The sequence below is a fragment of the Lissotriton helveticus genome, chromosome 2_1, assembly GCF_964261635.1.
Source record: "Lissotriton helveticus chromosome 2_1, aLisHel1.1, whole genome shotgun sequence".
NCBI classification, from domain to species: Eukaryota; Metazoa; Chordata; class Amphibia; order Caudata; family Salamandridae; genus Lissotriton; species Lissotriton helveticus.
The window spans coordinates 1002103852-1002125059 of record NC_136059.1 but is presented as its reverse complement, the minus strand read 5'-3'; the positions used below and the strand labels follow the sequence as shown (position 1 = coordinate 1002125059).

Sequence of the window (21208 nt, the reverse complement as noted above, 5' to 3'; positions counted from 1 at the left end):
CAGGAATTTTTTCAGCATGCTTTGGCACTGTGGACTTAAGCCATTAGTGGTAATTGAGGTATTGAGCAAATGACTTGGAGATTCAGGGAAGGATTCCTCATTTACCACACACAACTTACTTTCCAAAATGAACTGTCACATTTTAGGACCAACAGAAACTATGTTCAGTGACTCCTCAGTTTCCTTTCTTAATGAACTCCATGAGGCAACTGTGTAAACTGGGCCGTGAAAAAATAAGCAAAGGGTGCTGGTGAAGTGTCTCCTCCAGCTCACAAGGTTGAGTTACCTTGTAGAGACCTTCCTGTTATTTAATGTTCTTGAATGCACAGCAGCCTCCTACACAATCAGTTGAAAAGCTCTCTCGCACCAAATGATAGTAGGTTCTGTAAGCAACTCTGTACCACCGTCTAGCAGCTTACTAAATCCAAATTCTTCAAAAACTGCAAAATGTAGCATGGAAATGATCTTTTGCCTAAAAGAAAACACTAGTGGCAGCATATCTTCAAAAACTATACTGTCTCTCAGTAAAAGAGAGATACACATTCAAAATTATCTGTCCCTAAAGTGGTTGCCGGCAGGAAACAATTGCGTAACGGCCCCAACACACAATTCTTGCACAGTGGAAGAAAATGGCATTTTCAAAGAGTTATTTAGATGTTTTGTGCATATAAATATACACACAAATAATACAAAACAATTTACTACTTGATTAAGTAGTAAACTAAAATATTGTACCACAATTATCAAACAACTTAAATATAGCATTAGAAAATGTGTGAGCTCTTGTCATTATAGTTATCTGTAGCTCATGTAAACAAATGTTACCAATGGAAAGATCCTGGTTTTTATTTAGTCTAAACAAAACATTAGGGCCATGAGGTCACCAGTATATTTGATAGAGACGAGCCCTAATTCCAAGCGCAATGAGCTCTAGGAGGAATATACTTTTTTCAAGCACTTTGCCTCCAGATGAGAATTCTTAAAATTTTAACTGAGCACTCTAAATCGTAACCATAAAAAAACCATAGGAACTGTTGCCCATTACCAAGTAAACCTCCAGATAGAGTTGGAAACTGTATACATTCATTTCTGAATGGATGCAAGAGCTTACTATGCATAAAAAGAGCCACGGCTGAGCTCATATTTTAGAAGGAAGAGCATCTGGATGTCTGTATCATTCAAAGGTGTCTGTACCGACCCATCACACTTACCCAATCCTGCCGTTCACTATGATACAGAAAGGTCATTACTTTTAATACCAGTTCACCTAATCACCCACTATGTCTTCAAATTAATGAAATATATTGAAATGCCCCTAGTGTACTGGGTCCAAGGTTATTAAATGCCTTGACCCCAAGTATGAGGGCTGATCCAAATTACATGTGCTTCTGACAGAAGCAGAAAACAGACTTCTTAATGCTTAATAATAATTCGATCTTTACTTGCAGGGTGTTCATGAGGGATAATGTCAGATTAGGGCCTCACCTCACTGATTGAATCCTCACTTCCATCTACACCACTCCGGAGACCCGAAGATGTGAGGCCACTCTCAGAAGTGACCGAGGTAGAAGAATTAGAAGAGAATAGCCCTCTTTGAGTGACAGGAGACAGGAAGTATCCATAGTATCCTTCTGGAAAGTTTGAGTTGTCTGTGATGCTCTGTGGAGGATCGACTGCAACATCTCTACAGAGGAGATAAACAGCTCTCAACTGAGATCCCTTATGTGTAGAACACATTAGGTTATGATACTGTCTGTCTCTGCAGAGAGGGCAATGAACACCTCATCTCCCCTGAACAAGTGCAGTTATTGCTCTCCTCTGAGCAACTTGATTGCTGGGCCTCATAATATCTGAGAATGAACACGATGTCAAGATCATAGACGTCTCTGCCTTGCCTGGTGATGTTCCCTTAGCTCCTGCCCTCACAGGACAGTCCAGGTCTATCTTCCAGGCAGCAAACAGCAGCATGGTTTCTCCTATGTCCTACGATTGTTGCCCTTTTCAGGGTAATAAACAAATTCTAATCCCTGGCACTAGCCAGATAATTCCTCTGAGCTGATTCTGCAGAACTACTTCTGAGGATAATAGCAAATACAAATTCACAATTCAGTGTGTTACTTTCATAAAGTCATGATGTAAGGAAATGCCTCTTTTTGCATGTTCACTGCCACAATTTTGGACAGATGCTGCTGGTTTTTCAACTCTGAGCATTCATAGAGCCCTGCTATGCCAGTGCTCTAACCCATTACAAAATGTATGAAGAAATGGAATAACTTACTTGTAAGTCCCTAGTATATGGTGCCCATGGTTTGTGGGCCACGTAAGGCAGAGTGTCCACCCAGGGCTGTCAGCACTGATTGTGCCACCCTGTGTGTGACAAAGTAAACAAGCATTAGCATATCCAATAGGTCTCGGATTTGGGACCTTATACGTGTTTAGCCATGCAACAGCTGGTGTTGTTGCACCCAGGATATTCTGCTGTATAACTAAATACATATAGGGTCCAAAAAGCGAGATTTATTGGCTATGCCAATGCTTGTTTGTTTTTTGTTGCTGTTTTGTTTAAGTTGCTAGATCTACAATAGCTGGACATGGTTTTTGTTAACAGTTCTTTGCATCAAATTAACTTGTTTTCATTTCCCTGAATGTTGTTTCCATTCTGGTTGTAGGAAGCAGTAATTCCCGGGGGTGTGGGGGCTGCCTAGCTGTGCGCATGCGCCGAACTTTGCAAATGAGTCACTCACACAGGAGTTCATGCACTGCACCTGCATACTCAGCATGGTTTAGGGAAACTTGACTCACTCCCTCCCAGGCATCGAACACATATTTACCAAGAAACTCTGAGAAGAGCCTGCCTGCTGCACTGACGGCTGGTGGTGTGTGTGCCTGGTGAAAGTGTGCACTGACGGCTGGTGGTGTGTGTGCGCCTGGTGAAAGCGTGCACTGACGGCTGGTGGTGTGTGTGCCCAGTGAAAGCGTGCACTGACGGCTGGTGCTGTGTGTGCCTGGTGGAAGCGTGCACTGACGGCTGGTGGTACGTGTGCCTGGTAGAAGGGTGCACTGACGGCTGGCGGTGTGTGTGCCTGGTGGAATCATGCACTGACGGATGGTGGTGTGGGTGCTTGGTGGAAGCATGCCCTGACGGCTGGTGGTGGGTGTGCCTGGTGGAAGTGTTGATGGCTGGTGGTGTGTATGCCTGGTGGAAGCGTGCACTGACGGCTGTTGGTGTGTGTGCCTGGTGGAAGCGTGCACTGATGGCTTGTGGTGTGTGTGCCTGGTGGAAGCGTGCACTGATGGCTGGTGGTATGTGTGCCTGGTGGAAGCGTGCACTGATGGTTAGTGGTGGGTGTGCCTGGTGGAAGCATGCACTGACAGCTGGTGGGGTGTGACTGGTGGAAGCGTGCACTGACGGCTGGTGGTGTGTGTGCCTGGTGAAAGTTTGCACTGACGACTGATGATGTGTGTGCCTGATGGAAGCAGGAGCATTAACAGTGACAGAAGACACAAATAAAACTGATGAAGAGGGAGGGGGAGAAGGGAGGGGGAAGTGCGAGCAGAGGAGCATGATTCACAGCTTGAAAACATGAATGATGCTGACCAGGAGGGAGTGGGAAAAGGGAGGGGGTTAGTGCAAGCAGAGGAGCCTGATTATAGCAATAAAAACCCAGATGGCAGCTGTGCACGTGCAAAAGCTCGTGAACGCAAGCTGTAGGCCAGCAAGAGCCTCTGGTGGCACTTTTAAAAGTAACTTACTAAATCACTCGAAGAGACAGCGCATGCGCTGTCTCAGGCAAGACCTAAAAATGGCTCCCAGCCTCAGCTGCGGCCCCTGTAGGGAGTTACGGTGGGGCAGGAAGGCGGGGAGGGGGAGAGGCAGGGTGGGTGGTGCTAAAAACCGGAATATGGATAATTGCAGGTAAGTAAACAATTTAATGAATGCGCGCTATGAAATTTGTTTTATTCATTAAATTGTTTACTTACCTGCAATCATTCATTAAATTGTTTACTTACCTGCAATTATCCATATTCCGGTTTTTAGCACCCTCCACCCTGCCCCACCCCTTCCCCGCCTTCCTGCCCCACCGTAACTCCCGCCGCGGGCCGCGGCTGCCCAGCCTGCCACTGCAGACTGGACGGGCTGTTGTGAAATGGCAAGTTTAACTTTGCCACTTAAACCAATGGGAAAAAAAACATTTCCCTTAGCAATGTGTGTAAGTCACCCTTAAGGAAGGCCTGCCAAGACCTAATGCAGGGAGATGTTTACTGTTTATAATTAATCAATAGTGGTGTGAGAAAACAGGCTTTTTGCAGCAGGTACCCTCACCTTCTGGAACCTGAACTGTTCCCATGAGGCACAGGGTCAGACTGATTTGCATATGGCCATGTCTGAACTGGGGTGGCCGAGTGGGCTAAAGAACGGTGATGGATTAAACCCAGATCTTTTGACTGGGTATGAGTGTTTGATTGGTTCAGATGCTCCGTCCATCACCACCCCCTTTTGTACCACCCTCACCTTCTTCCCACATTTTGGACTACTAACTGCTGCTTTTTATCTTTGAGAGTCGACTAAAGCCTTCTGTCCAGATCTCAGCGACAGTGTATTTTCCTGTTCAAAATGCTGTGCTTAATTGGATGACTCCAATTGGCATGTGCTGACTTACTTATAAGTCCCTACTATGCAGCACCCAGGAAATGGAAGCCTGGCTGTCCTCACAACAGCTGCAGCACTGGTTGTGCCACTCTGTTTTTTATTAAGGAAAGACACGACTTTCATCTGCCATTGTAAACTGTTGAGGCTGTGCATGCACTGAACACATGACTTTGCTAGTGCCACTAGTGTCAAAATACAGACGTCTCTTAATTATATATATAAGTCTCCTGACAGATAACACCTAACCATGTCAAGTAAGGTATCAAATTAAAGGGAGCATTAAATGCAACTCACTAGTGTAGTCGACATTTATATCAAATTTAATGCTGCCCACTTTTGCGAAAGTTGCCATTCCTTAACCCAGCTAGTCCCAGTAACTTTATAGAGGCACTGGGACTAAGACAGGAAGCTGTCTACCTGGGGAGATGTGTGAACAACTCTCAGGCCAGGAACAACGTCTGTTGCTGCACTGTGTGTGCTCCCTCCCCACAGAATGGATTGGAAAGGGTGTTAGCCATGAAGGCAAGCATCAAAGGTGAAGCCCCCTTTGAGTGGCTGATGCAACAACACTCCAGCACAGGTCCAAGGAAGGGAAAACCAGTTTCAGAACCAGTTTACAGTTGGCGTGCAGCCCATGGTAGCCACACCCCTGGGTGTGGGCTACCAAGGTCCTCACATCTCGAGGAGTACTTCAGCCATGTTGGTTGTGGAATGCAAGGTGCACTCTGAGATAGCTAGATGTCACACATCACTGGAATTGTGTCACCAGATAGAAGAGGACCTTCTAGCCAATTGGCTAGTGACTGCAGTACCCACTTGGGGAACTTTACTGGGATCCAATGGGCACCCCTGGCACCCAAGAATTTTGTTTTTGCTGGATTTGTACAAGGATGAAAGGATTACCACTTTCCACCCGTTGGAAGTGAACAAGAAGAGGCAGTGATCATGGCGAGAGTGCGCCTGCTGCACTTTGGGCTAGTGGACTTCGGCTCTGTGTTCTGCGTGCCTGGCTCAGGGAAAAGTTGATTCCCATCCCCAATCCGAAACAGAGACACCAAGGGTCAGTTCTTTGGCCGCCGGAACGGCACTGGGGCATTTCCAGGACGTGGAGGAGGCGGGCTTACTTTGCCGCTCTCCACCATTTAACCCGAATGCCACCACAGACACGCAGCGGATGCGCGCCTAGGGCAAGCCCGTCTGCGCTCGTCCGCGCCTGGATGTCACCAGGTGCCAGGACCCCTGGTCCTGGGACTTCCCACAGGCTAACCTACCCTCTGGAACTTCTGCTCGCCTCGTAACCTAAAGTGCCTTGCGTACACTATGAATGGCAATATGATGCTCCCCAAATGCAGTGCATTAAGTGTGGGTTTAGAGCCATGACGGGTTCTATGTCATTCCATCAGGCATCTGGCTCAACACATACCAATATCTACAGCCTCAACTGCAGGTCACTTGTAAAACACCGTATATACTGTTTCTGACGGAAACCTGGTTAACCTCTGACTCCGTGGCTATTCCCGCCCTGGCCCTTCCTGCAGGCTATATGATGCATACACAGAATATGACCTACCGGAGAGGGGGAGGTCTAGCGGTTATATTTAAAACCACTTTATCCTGTACTCTCTCCCCACAGACCATCCCAGACTGTGAAAGTTTCCTGTTTAAAATCACTATATCACACAACTTTACCTTTACGGAGCTCCTTATTTATCGTCCACCAGGCCCGGCCAAGGCCTTTCAAGAAGCCTTAGTATGCACTGCATCTACTCTTGTCCTAGAAGCAACCAATCTGAACATGTTTGACTCGTGGAGAGAGCATGGATTACCCGGGCTGCTTTTGAAGCTGTTTGAACTCAGATTTGGTGATTGAGTCCCCCTTGATTGATTCATACACTGCAGCCACAACCTTGCTGATCTAGTCGTAGCTACGCCGCAATTACAGTGCGGACCATCACACGAGAAACTGTATCCTGACTTTACCTAATCTTAGGTTGCCCCCCCCCCATCCCTTCTGTCCTGAGGAAGACCTGTCTGCTGAGGATGTAAATTCCCCTCTTTGCACCAGGGTCGACACGTCGATACTCCCCAATGGGATTTTAGCTGATATGACCCTAGCATTGCCCATTCCACAGATGATATAATCTCTATACACCTCCAGAATATCTGTGAACAACTGTTTGGAACTATCTATGCAGGACGGGCGTAGTTGTGAACTGGTGCCATTTGAAATCATAGCCTCTTCACCCATGATACTAAAAGTGAAAATCTATTGTTTTTATAACTCTATCCTGACTTGATTCCCTTCTTTTTGTTCTATTCATGAGCACATTTCTCTTTCTTCATACTCCCCTTGCAGCAACCTCCCAGTTCAGACAACGTTGATGGTGAACTGTTAAGAAAGTAATTGAGATAGAATGAACAGTCACTATTGGAGACATAATTTGGTGCCGCTGTGTCATTTGTGGATGTGCATTTTTTATGAATTGTTTTACATCAATAACTAGTATCTGATGTGGCTCTTGAAAAATAAATGTTAGAGTAAACTGTTTGCACAACTAAACTGTAGTTGAGAAATACATCTAGGGCCATTGTTTTCTATATGGATAATCTGAACATTATAGGCGACATTAATTTACATTTGGAACGCCTTGACTCCCAGGAGATTTTCAACTTCCTGGGAGACATGGATGCCTGCCAACTAACTCAATTAGTGAAGGGACCATCACACGTTGCTGGCCACTTACTTGACCCAATATTCTCTAATCTCCAGTCTTTGGAAGTTAACACACCCCTCCCTCTGACCTGGACGGATCATTTTCTCATTTCTATGTGCCTCGGTATTGTAGGCGCTCCTATGCGGACCTCCTGCCAGTCCTCCATGAAGCGTCCTTGGCACAAATTGGAAGCGTCCACCTTTGTATCTACCCTAAATTCGTCTTGCCCAGAATGGCCCACTGACTTGGAGGCAGCTGGCAGAGCCTTCAGGGCCTGGATTAACAACACGCTTGACCATTGTATCCCAAAGAAACTGATTGGGGCTAAGCGCATGCAAACTCAAGCCTCGTACAATGAGACATTGATGTCAGAAAAGAAAAACTGTAGTGTACCTATGATGTTACTGCAAAAAATATCTATAGGAATGCAATTAAAGCCTACTACAAACTAGTTCGAAAGAACAAAGCCTCGTTCTATGCCAACCTGATCTCTTCAAGGCCCAACCCCTCTAAAATAATTTTTTCCCTTATGAAGGATATAATAAAACCCTAAGCAGGAATTAATAATACCATGGGCCAGATGTAGGAGCCCTAATACCGGTCGGAAACGGACGATTTTGGCAGTTTCCGGCCGGTATTAGGGTTTTCAGATGCAGGGCATGCATTTACAGAATCGGTATTTTACCGATTCTGTATTTACCGATTCGGTAAAATTACCGAATCGGTAAATACAGACTCGGTAAAATACCGATTCTGTAAATGCAGATGTAGCTGGCACATGTTAGAGTGCCACAGGGCTTTAAGAATCTGTATTTTACCACCCAATCCAATTGGGTGGTAAAATACTGATTCCTGGTGTGCATGCACATGTGTGCATGCACACCTAGCCATGTGACAGACAGACATGCCCTTAGGGCATGTCTGTGTGCCACATGGCAAACATGCCCGTCTTGGGGTGCTAGAGGGTGTCAAAGTGACACCCCCTGCACCCTTGCTAAAATCGGTATTTACCGAATCTGTAATTACAGATTCGGTATTGCCCATTGATTCCTATGGGCTTCAGGGCCCATAGGATTCAATGGGCAATACCGAATCGGTATTTACAGAATCGGTAAATACCGAATCTTAACGATTCGGTATTTACCGAATCTGAAATACCTACATCTCCCCCCCTCTATTTTACCGCTTCTTAAATACGGAATCGGTATGATTCGGTATTTAAGAAGTGGTAAAATAAAATTACCTACATCTGGCCCCATATCCTCTAACATGCAATGCGAATTATTGGTGAAGTATTTTATCAATAAGGTGGAATGCATCTACAATGCACTTGACATGAGGCTGGAAGCCACCAAATCTTTAGCGATCTCTACTTCGACAGTCCTTTCTCATTCTCTACAGGGTCTGCCACCCATGTCTCTTAAAGAACTGGATGTCCTGGCAGCTAAGGTCAAATCAGGCTCTCCTGATGACCTTCTAAAACCGGAGATCTTTAGGAAATTCTATGACTGTCTCATGATCGAGGGCAGGGAACTGACGGCGGAAATCCCTAAATCATAGAAGCATGCTAAGGTCATTCCTCTGCTGAAAAAGCCCACATTAGTCATGTCTCTGCCGGAGAATATATCTGGCCAATCTCTCTGCTTATGTATCTGGCTAAGATTATGGAGCCCCATGTTAACATTACCCTGACCAAATATTTGGAAACTAATGCAATACTGGACGGATCACAAAATGGTTTATGGCCCAGACACAGTACGGAATCTGCTCCTCTGGCAGTCACAGAGTAGCTGTGGGCCATGCTACACAAGGGCAAAACTTCGTCACTGATTTTACTTGATCTCAGTGCGGCCTTCGACACGATCTCCTATAAGATTCTGCTTCAACGCTAGGAGAGATCGGGGTCAAAGGCAAGGCCCTGGCCTGGTTTGCGTCTTTTTTATCCAAGCGCTCCTGTCAGGTCTATGCCCCTCCCTACCTGTCCAGCATCTACCCCCTCAGCTGTGAGGTCACCCAGGGCTCTGCTTTGAGCCACACATTGTTTAATGTTTATGTCCGCCCTCTAGCCCTCCTGGCCAAAGCACGGAACATCAATATGGTATCTTATGCTGATGATACTCAGTTGGTATTTACCTTCTCCAACAACCCTGATCAAGACCAACTGAAATTCTCTGAAGATTTCCTGGCCATTTCGGATTGGATGGCAGACAACTTCTTACAACTTAAGACTGAGGTGCTCTTGGTCTGCCGTGATACCCATAAATGGGATTACCAATGGTGGCCCACGGCTCTGGGTACCCCTCCCCAACCGAAAATTGCAGTCAAGAACTCAGGGGTGCTGATGGACAATGCCCTCTCATTTGAGTTTCACGCTAAAAAAGTAGCATGACATGCTTTGGCCTCTTACGCGGCCTAAAACCCATCCTGGGGTTCTTTGATGCATCCACTCACCAAATGAGTGTTCAAACTGTAATTCAGTTGCACCTTGATTATTGTAATGGGCTCCTTCTTGGCATGAATAAATCTGTAATTAAAAGATTTCAGCAGTTGCCCTTTGTCCAGGTAGACAGACTGGTGGCAGGAACAGAGAGGAGAGACCAGTGCCCAACCGTTTTTTCCATGGATGGGTAGTCACACCTCTAGGGTGGGCTACCAAGCTCCTAACATCTGAGGATAGGTTCAGTAATCTTGAGAGTAGGCACAATAGTGTATGATAGTGCACTCTGGGATTGCTAGTTGCCACACACAGCTGGAAGTCATCACAGGGCTGGAGGGATCCCGGTAGCTAATTGGATAGTGAGCACATCACCCCCAGGGCACTTTCTGGTCATAGTTGTGGCATTACTGGTACTCTGAACTTCAGACCCCAAAGGAACTGGAGAGAGGATTGGATAAGGACTGCCCTGCTGACCCCTGGACTTGGCAAAGAGAGGTTACACTATCTGATGGACTGCTCCTGACACTCCTTAGGCTAGCAAAGAGAGGACTGTGCCTGTGGCTCCTGGCTTGAGAAAACGTCGCTCCCAAGCCCAACACCAAAGACTTGGCTCCAAGGGTCAGTTGGCTGACCTCCTGGAACCAGCACCACCAAAGCTGAAAAAGCCTAGCCGGCAAGTCAGGAGCCACCTCCGCTGGGCATCCCAAGAGACTGAGCTTCAATAGTCAATAGTTGTACCTGAGTCTTTCAGACCTGGCAGTTTCGTCTGATTGGTCAGCCAAAAAGGACACCAGCCTCTACCAAAGGATACCTCTGAGACTGCTTTTGAAGGGAACTGTTAGCCCCAGGTGTAGTTGGCCTTCTACTGGCTCAAAGAGGACTTCGTAGGACCCTGATCTCCGTGGCCAAAGTCGCACCACCTGACCTGTGGACCAAGGAGTAACCACAAGGACATCCTCGTCTACAGCACAGCACCCAGAGCATCCTCAAGCGGCCTACATATCCTGCATCCATGGCATAAGGACTGCTCTATTGAAGGCTATGGTGGTTGTGGTGTAAAGTTTAGAACTGAACTGTAAAAGGTTTTGGTGGTCAGGTAACTGTCCAAATACCTCTTTGTAGCTACCCCCCCCCCTTTAATCCTGAATTTCTCCCTGTTGGATCTGGACGGCCCAGTCGGCCCAGAGTAGCCGAACACAGCTTTTACAAACGTTTGAAAAGTTTAGGAACTTGGAGATTACCAATGCTTGTTTGCAGCTGAACTGAACTTTTCGTTTTTTTAAAAATCTATATCGCCAAATCCTCCGATGGATTTTGCGCATGTTGGTCTCTTCAAATTCATAACATGTAATTTATTTTTATAAAATTGATGTCTGATTTCTTTCATGTTGCGTGACTTTTATTTTTAGGTTTCGACTGGCCGAAAGCTGCGCACTGCGCAGCTTTTCGGCGCAGCCGAAATCTTATGTCTACAGTATGTGGCTTGGGAATCCGCCCTCTGTTCCATTGGCTAGCTCCATAAATGGAGGCTAGCCATTGGAACAGAGATCTGTCCGTCAATTGCGGAGCAGATTCGGGGGCGTTCCCGAGAATTTTAGGCTTTCTGCTCACGTCATGCGGCGGTGGGCGGATCTTTTTTTTTTCTCGTCCTGTTTTGGTCAGTTTCAAAGTGTCCTTTGCAGGAGTGGGCTGTGAGATTGAAGTTGCCAGGATGCGGTGGGCTGCGCGATTTCTTTCCTTGCAGGTAAGCGGCATTTTTTTATATTTTTTTAATCCAGTTTTCGCCCCCCCTCCCGCTGTCCGTGTGCCTGTTCCCGCCCCCCTCCCGCTGTCCGTGTGCCCGTCCCCGCCCCGTCCCCCCGTCCGTGTGCCCGTGCTTCTTGTTTTCCGTTGGTGTGGAAATCTTTTTTTGCAATGTGGCCGGGCGAAATGTTTCTGCTCCGTTCCAAATTACAGAAGCAACAAAAAGGTGCATTTTTAAAGGTGTTTAAATCAGTGGAAAGTTTCAATGACCCGGCCTAACTTAGCAACTATCGTCTAAGCCACATTTCCTTCGTAGGCTACATACATATCAGGAGGCAGCGGCTTCTATACGTTTGGGTATTCAAGATGAAGACGCTAAACCGGGCCTCGTTCCGGAGGAAAGGGTCAGCCAGCGGGACTGGGAGGACCGAGGAGCAGTGGGGCCAGGGATGTGCCTAGAGGCGGGGAAAGGAGGTGTAACATGACTGGGGCGTGCCCTTCATTCCAGGAATGTCATTCCTGGTGTGGGGTTAGTGGGAGGCCCCCTGAGTCCTGACTTCCGGGCTGAAGACGGCTGGAATGCCAGAAACCGGTCCTCGGAAGCTTGTTTCCGGTCCAGGGAAGACATGGCTTGGCAGTTCGGGCTGGACTGTTCCCATGAGGCACAGGGTCAGACTGATTTGCATACAGCCATGTCAGAACTGGGGTGGCAGAGTGGGCTAAAGAACGGTGATGGATTAAACTCAGATCTTTTGACTGGGTGAGAGTGTTTGATTGATTCAGATGCTCCGTCCATCACCACCCCCTTTTGTACCGCTTTTGGCTGCCATAAGTGTGGCAGGGTATGCTCAGACGTGAGTCCCTTTGCTTACTTTGCCACTGGATTCAAGCAAGCCGGGCTGAAGACGGCTGGAATGCCAGAAACCGGTCCTCGGAAGCTTGTTTCCGGTCCAGGGAAGACATGGCTTGGCAGTTCGGGCTGGACTGTTCCCATGAGGCACAGGGTCAGACTGATTTGCATATAGCCATGTCAGAACTGGGGTGGCAGGGTTAGGCTAAAGAACGGTGATGGATTAAACCCAGATCTTTTGACTGGGTGAGAGTGTTTGAAAGATTCAGATGCTCCGTCCATCACCACCCCCTTTTGTACCGCTTTTGGCCGCCATAAGTGTGGCAGGGTATGCTCAGACGTCAGTCCCTTGCTCACTTTGCCACTGGATTCAAGCAAGCCGGGCTGAAGACGGCTGGAATGCCAGAAACCGGTCCTCGGAAGCTTGTTTCCGGTCCAGGGAAGACATGGCTTGGCAGTTCAGGCTGGACTGTTGCCATGAGGCACAGGGTCAGACTGATTTGCATATAGCCATGTCAGAACTGGGGTGGCAGAGTGGGCTAATGAAAGGTGATGGATTAAACCCAGATCTTTTGATTGGGTGAGAGTGTTTGATTGATTCAGATGCTCCGTCCATCACCACCCCCTTTTGTACCGCTGACTTCCGGTGCGGCATCGCTCAGGCCCACCTTTGGCTCTGCCCAGCGATTGCCCTTAATCTCTGCCTCATGTCCGGAGCAGGGCGCGGACCCCTCCAGAGAGCGGGCCGGTGACAGCTTCTTGGCTCGTGTCCTCTTTAGGCCGATTTGAACATTTTCTTGCAGGGGTGACGTAGAAGGCAGAGCAACAGCTGCAGGAGTAAACTGGACTCGGTGCAGTAAAAGGAACGTCACGATTATTGCTGTTTTGCATTTTTATGTCTTTACATTTCTCATATCTGTCATGCGCCTGTTCTGGAAACGTCTACATCAATGTTTCCTGGGTGATGTCAGAAACATTTTTTGCGCTGTTCCTTGGTCTAACTTCCTCTCACGGTCCCCCTACTCCTCGGCCTAAACAATAAAAACCTATTTTGAAAATGTTTGAGTGTATTAATGGCGGTTCGGCGTTTCTACAAACAGGGGCAAGAGCATGCCAATGCTTTAAGTGGGCCGGGTCCCTCCTGATCTCAGACCTGAAAGTATTTAAAAACGCACATTGAGACAGGTCCATGTCGGGGACTGTATTCATCTCCTTAACTAAAACACTGAGATGATTTTGTGGGTGTCAAACAGTCGCACCCAATCTATAAAATATATCATCACACAAAGAAAGGAGAAACCAATAATGTGATTCGTTCTAATTGTTGTGAATCCCATGCGCCTGAACTTAAAAATGTCTCCGAGTGATATCTGAAAGCCCACCGGTGGCACGGTTTGTTCTGTGTGCTGTTTAATGACGTGCTGCGGAAACTACGTTTTATAAATAGACATTCCTTTAGTGTTAATGCTCAGATAAGAAAGAGATTGGCTGCCGATTGTGCATGCTGATGCCACAAGCAGTCTTTAATCTCGCTAATGGCCCAGCTAAGCAGCTTCTTTTTGCAGTTCTATAGAGCGCAAACTCGACCGGAAGGTATAGGAACGCTTTACATTAGCACCAGTTACATTGCACAAGAACACAAGCTTATATTAACACAGCTTTTCGGAGTCCTCTCCCAAGAAGACGCCCCACCTACACGTTAACCTGCGCGAGGAGTGTTCTTGATATTTTATGCAGGCTCCTGGTGGCTAGTGGTCTCGGGATGTCAGACAAAGTCACTGTCCCTTTAACGGGGTGAAGTAGTAGATATGTACATTTTGAGGTTCTGCCGGCGCCTGCACCTCAAATAAGGTTCACATTTAATCAGGCGCATGCACCACACACCTACGCATATGCGCTGAAACATTTGAGCACCGTTAAGTACAGGCCTGCAAAATGGCATCAGATGACATGCAGCTATACAACTTGTGCCGCACAAACTCGTGCAACTAGGAGAACTGCCAGTTGAAGAATCCTGGCGGAAACCGGGAGGTACTATGGCTTTTACAAGAAGGAAAGGGAGTCAACTGGACCCAAAGAGACCTAGACGGATGCAGGAAGACTTTATTCTATGTAACAATGAACCAAAAGAGAACATAAGAGTCAAACATGACACAGCACCTTTCTGAACATAGGACAAGTGCAGTACAGAGAGTGCTTGTAGCAAAAGTTTAAAGAAATACTAGCTCTCCCACAAGGATTGCAATAAACTTTGCTTCTGTGAAAAAAAAAATAGTGATGTCTAAAATAAAGAGTTAGAGACCTGCAATATCACTCATGGGAGTGAAATAGTTATAGCCTCTTCTGCAGCTACCAAACTGTAGGATTATTGAAATGGAGTAGAAATTAGAAAATGCACCCCTCCCCCGTCCATCTGCAAGATAGGACGGGGTGTTTTAGATCGGAGCCTGAGAAAACCTGTCTGCCTCGAGGCCTCTGGTCACATATCTCGCAGTGTGTGGGGGGGGGGCTCGCAGTGTGTGTGTGGGGGGGCTCTGTGTGGGTGTGTGGGCTCGCAGTGTGTGGGGGGCTCTGTGTGGGTGTGTGGGGGGCTCTGTGTGGGGGGGCTCTGTGTGGGTGTTTGGGGGGGCTCTGTGGGTGTGTGTGTGGGGACTCTGTGTGGGGGGGCCTCTCTGTGGGTGTGTGTGTGTTGCATTTGCGAGAGATTAAGCTATTGACATTGTAAATGACAATGCCATTCATTTATCGGTTTTCAAAACCAACACATAAATACAAATGTTGTCATTTACAATGCCAATAGCTCTAACTTTTGCAAAGGCGAAACCGTTGCATTGTAAATGCTTGTTTTGTTTGTAGCTGTTAAAAGCTTTGCCCTAGTTCCTTTGCTTAAGCCGTGCTGCCCACAGCCACAACTACCCAGGTTTTTGAGCTAAAGGTTTGCAAATGACTATCACTGGGCCCAAGACAGCCTTTGCAAGTGTATTACGCTGTAATATTGCACAACCATACCATACCACATAATACACCCAAATCCTCACACATGGCAATAAACACATGGTGCACCATATAAAACTTTGATAATTCAGCCAATTCAGTCTGCATCTTGCTCCCAGAAAGGGGGTAACAATAAAAAAGATGCAAGGGTTTGGTGAGAAAAAGTGCAGGCTTTGTGAGCAGGTGTACTACATTTTTAGACACCTCCTTCCACATCGATGTACATTAGGGGACGGCACAGGAATCGTAACCACAGCCTCGTGAGAGTGCATTGTCAGAGAACTTGAAAACAGCTTTCACACTTGGACTTAAAGTCGTAAAGCAATCAGAACAAGTATGCCAGAATGCACAACCTTTTTAACTTGCAGTGAGAGGAGTATCACCCCTAACAGCTCAGTGTCTAGTTGTCTATGGAGGGATTGCCCAAATTATTCTTGAAGTGCAAAGGACGTATAATAGTATGTTTGTGACTATTAGAGAAAATGATAAATTTAATCATATCCTCCATAATGACGATCATGTTCTATAATCTGTACATGGGATATTTTAGTTAAACTACTACCACAATTACCTCTTGCTGTGCTACTATAGATTTTCAATTAGTCTCTTCTTCATCTAAAGAATCAAATTTAAAGTTAACTGCTAACAGTACTAAAATATGTAAAGCTGATTGAAAATCAAACGAATTGTTTAAAAGTTAACATTAAATAATCTTTTTACTCTTAGTAATTAAATATACATAGTCTGTCATGGTCTGATGTATACAATATACGTGCATAAAACATATCCTGTCATTCGAAGGGTTAGTAAAAAAAAAATATACAACCCTCCGTAATATTTTAGTTTATCATTCACAAGCAGGAAAACCCATTTTGCTAATCTAAATTAAGCATGTATTAGTGAAAAAGACTAATGCGCGGCGCGTGCAGAGAGCTCATAGTTTGCCGTGATTACGAGATTAGTTTCCAAAAGAATTACAATACTTACTGTTCCGTTAGCCGAGATAATCAGTTATAAAGAGTCCACCAGCATGTACTTGGAACACAAGTAAATGAAACAGGATGGATGTGTAGTAAACGTTCTTGTTCAGCCGTGCCCGTGTTTCTGTTCTCTTTGCTCTCAAAAATGCTTCTAGCCTTCGCCTCCGATTCTCCGCCCATTTCCCGCTCTGGCGTTAACTCGTCCCCTGCTCGCTGTCCTCTCCTGCTCCCTTCCAGAATCTAGAAACGGTTTAATTTCCTCTGCCACCCGTTTCCGTCAGATTTCGTGATGTGTTTACATTAACGAAGAAAATAAGCCAACACAGTTACATAGGTATGTTTGCCTAACACTTATTTCACAAGAAGGTACACAAGAACCACGCCAAACTCAAACAAGAAGTTAAACAGTAATCTTGCTCTGATTTTTAAGTGTTGTAAATCATACCAGCATTTATGTAAACATGTTTCTATTTTAACCTGCTGTATAAAATGTAATCTGCAGAATGTCATCAGTCCAAGTCATATATCATTTCTTTGAGCTTGTTTGTGCTGTGGGAAAGCCCCTGAAACGTTTTCAACAATCACAAAGGGAAGGGGGTCCAAATAGGGCCACTTCCCTTTTGCGAATGAGTTAGCACCCCAATTTGGGACTATTACAACATGCGCGTTAGATTTGACAGCCTTAAGGAGGTCTTCCCCCCCAACCTTTTGCCTTCCTCTTCCACTTTTCTGACCTCATTTCTGCTGGTATTAGGACTCTGCGCACTTTACCACTGCTACCAGTGCTAAAGTGCTTGTAATCTCTCCCCTAAACATGGTAATATTAGTTAATTCCCAATTGGCATATTTAACTTCCTTACATACATGTCAATGGACCCAAATCAGACGGGAGACTACCGATTTGGGAAGCAAACAATTGCTTAATTTTAGCTGTCTCCCATCTGATATTGCCTCTGCATCTGTAGAAGGGAAAATACATTCTCCCGATTTTTTTCTCAAAATCTCCCACTTACTTGTTCTAAAATGATGGCATGTATGTACTTATAAGTCCCTAGCAGATAGGCAATACATGTACCCAGCGCTTTAAAATGAAATGCTACTTGTGAGCTTGCAGCACTGATTGTGCCATCCACTTAAGTAGCCCTTTAACCATGCCTCAGGTCTGCCATTTGAGAGTCTGTGTGCACAGTTTACTTCCATGTCGACCTGGCATAATAAAACTTTTGCAAGGCCCAAACCTTCTCCTTTTATAAATACATGTCACCCCCATGACAGGGCCTGGACAACCCAGAGACAGTGTGCAATGTATTTAAAAGGTGGGACATGTACTTAAGTTTTACATGTCTTGGTAGCGATACACTTTCAAACTCATTTTTTACTACCACAAGGCCTACCTCTCCAATAGGATACCATTGGCATTACATTATTATATTTTATAAGTGTAATTTCCAAATGGGAAGAGATAAACCCTTCTAGTCTAGTGTTTCTGGAATCCCTACTTAAAATCCAAATTTATCATCAAGTCAGATTTTTTATTACAATTCTGAAAATGGCACTTTTAGAAAATTGATAGGTAAGAAGTGCCTACAAGGGGTTTTATTTCAAAGAAATTCAATGAATAACTGTTCTAAAATTATTCTCAGAACAGTTATTCATTGAATTTCTTTGAAATAAAACGCCTTGTAGGCACTCCTTACCTATCATTGTTGAATCGCACAAGCCTCCAAGGGTATATTGGGTTTCCCAGTTTGTAAATTACTTTTAGAAAATTGGCATTTTCCTATTTTAGCCATTTGGTGCCTTTAGTCTGTCTCTAATCACATGACTGGATGTAGTTGACAGTTGGGATTTGTGTATTCCTCCTAGACAGCCATAAGCAATGGGAACGTAGGTGTGTCTCAATGGGCCATCTCTGGCAGAATGAGAGGGAGGATTTAATCGCAGTCTCTCTTACACCTTAATAGGCTGTGTGCTGTCCAAACACAAAGGACTGCATACCCCCCGAAGTGAGCATGGAGCCAGGGCAGGAAGGGACGATATCTGTGCACTTCAAATGCATGTCTCTGAAAACTCCCCCACTTCAACTGCACCTTTTGGTGTAAGTATTGACCTCAGTCACCTCCAAATCAATACACACATGGACCTGTGGATACTCTCCTAAGAAGAAGGACTGTCGTGTTTCTGAAAAACTACCTCTCTGTTGGACTGCAGCATTGCTGTGCTTATCATCTGCTGCCTCCTGCCCTGTTGCCTGGGTGAGAAGGAAAGGACATGAATCTCTTGAACGCAGAGCCCAGAGTGACTTCAAGGGCTAGTTGGCTAGCTTCCTGATCTGAAACCTCAGGGACATAACAGGATTCCAACCTACTTGCATCTGCACACGGACTCTGCTATCTGTGAGTCTTCCCTACCCTAGTGGTGCCACAATAGTCCAGGACCCTTGGAAGCAGGCCTAAGGTGCTTACCAGCGGAACTGGCACATTTTCGCTGCTGAGCGGCACATCCCCGAGCAGAACCGACACGTTGAACCCCAAAGCAGAACTGGTGCATTGCCGCTGCTGCATGGATTGGACCCGATGCAAAAGACTCGCATTCCTGCAGCAACACACATCTTGGAACCAACGCATTGCCTTTAGAACCGCCACTGCGTGACGCTTTCCCAGCGCAGCTCCTCGCATGTCTTGTTAATGCCAGCCTCGATGACAAAACTCTGCATTGCAGCTTCACCGCATTACCTCAATTGCGCCTCACATCCCCGACACTGGACTTCACATCACAAGCCCCGTCAATGGTATCCTTGACATCGACGCAACAGGACCTCACACCACAGCTTCGCCACATCTCAGAACTGACGCATAGCCTCGGCTGCACAATGCATCTTCAACGCGGATCCACGCAGCTTTCTGCAACCAGCTTTTAAGGTACTAGATTCAGCAGGCCTCACTGGGGCCCTATAACCGGCCTAACCTCCATTGCAGATGGCCATAACTTGTGACTTTGTCCCAGTCCAGACCGACCCGATGTCCCCAATAGCACTTTGGGCTTTTTGGTGCTATTTTTCACTATAAAGGTTAAAAATCAATATCTCAGTTCCTGCTATTTGGATTTTTGTTATTTCGGTCTTCTTTTATTGTTAAATTCAGATTCTAAACAGGTGTCGAATGCTTATGTTTGTTATTTTCACATTTGTACTGTTTGCAGTGTTCCACAAATGCTTTACACACTGCCTCTAAGTTAAGCCTGACTGCTCTGTGCCAAGCTTCCAGAGGGTGAACACAGGTTAATTTGGGGTTTGATTGTGACTTACCCTGACTAGGATTGTAGTTACTGCTTGTAGTGCCAGAGGCACACCTATGTTTTGAAACGTGATGACCTTTGACTACCATCGTTTTAGTTGACTTTAGGGGCTAGATGTAGGTAATCTGAATTTACCGATTCATAAATACCGAATTTTACCGATTCGGTATTTATGAATCGATAAATATGAAGGAGGGAGATGTAGGAAGAATCGGTAATTGAATTACCGATTCTTTAAAATTCGGTATTTACCGATTCGGTAAATACCGAATCGGTATTTCCTATTGATTCCTATGGGCTGTGAAGCCCATAGGAGTCAATGGGAAATACCGAATCGGTATTTACCGAATCGGTAAATACCGATTTCAGCAAGGGTGCAGGGGGTGTCACTTTGACACCCTCTAGCACCCCGAATACAGGCATGTGTGCCATGTGGCACACAGACATGCCCTAAGGGCATGTCTGTCTGTCACATGGCATAGGTGTGCATGCACACATGTGCATGCACACCTGGATTCGGTATTTTACCACCCAATTGGATTGGGTGGTAAAATACCGATTCTGTAAGGCCTTTGGGACTCTGAAGAGTCCCACCTACATCTGAAAGTTTCCAAATCGGTAAAAATACCGATTCGGTATTTTACCGATTCAGTAAATTTACCAATTCGGTAAATTTACCGAATCGGTAAAATATGCCCCCTACATGCCAATTCTTAAATAACGGTCGGTAACGGCCGAAATCGGCCGTTACCGACCGGTATTTTGGCTCCTACATCTGGCCCTAGGTGTTTTATTTTATCCTAGCTTGAATGTCCTGCATGTGCACGTTTCTTGAAGATTTCTTTCGTATCTCTTTGTTTTTTTAGAGTGGGAGCTTTCACACAGTAGAATAGCCTTGCCAGGAACAGAACGTGTGGGCTGTGCATTTGAAAGCATGAGAGAGAGAGATAGAGAGAGAGAGAGAGATGTGGAATGTACTTCTTGGTCTCGAAGTGCAGTGTTATAAGCAGTGGTGCTCAAATGTGCATTTTGTTATACATTGAAGAGATTAAATGTGTGATGCTATAGGCAGTGGTGCACAGATGTGCATTGTGCTGTACAATGGAAAGTATTATAAAGTTTACTATTGGCTTTGATATGCCCTCATGTCATCTTGAATTCTAACTCTGTCTTGCTTGAGCTTTTTACGCGCACAGGCAGGCCCCCAAATTAATCAAGTTGTTGAGACTATTCACATTCAAGGTTGTTTTGTTGATTGTACTGCCGGAGACTTTTGTAAGCTTTGTTAAGATGAAGGCTGAAACATATGTGACTGTGCAGAAGGAACGTGAGAACTCTTTTGCCTTTGGAATGCTTGCATGGAAAGTGGCCAATTCCAGTAAATTTCATTGGGGCAAAGGAAGGCCTCACAGAACCTTCTAGTGTGTTTTGAGATTATAAAGCTGGGGTTTGTTGACTTAGAAACTGGGATTTGGGCCTGAACAGCAGACGCGTCTTCAGTGCAGTAATCTGGTTGCTGAGTCTTTTGAGCCCCTGTGAATC

At 45.7% G+C, this 21208-nt stretch overlaps 1 protein-coding gene across 1 annotated transcript in view; it reads right to left on the bottom strand.

Moving 5' to 3' along the window:
• Positions 1-16699, bottom strand: part of LOC144818397 (cytochrome P450 1A4-like) — a 222650-nt gene extending 205951 nt beyond the window's left edge. Inside the window, exon 1 of the mRNA XM_078675767.1 lies at positions 16377-16699. The gene's annotated coding sequence lies outside the window, so the exon portion shown is untranslated. The remainder of the gene's footprint in view (positions 1-16376) is intronic.
• Between the last annotated feature and the right edge of the window lie 4509 nt (positions 16700-21208).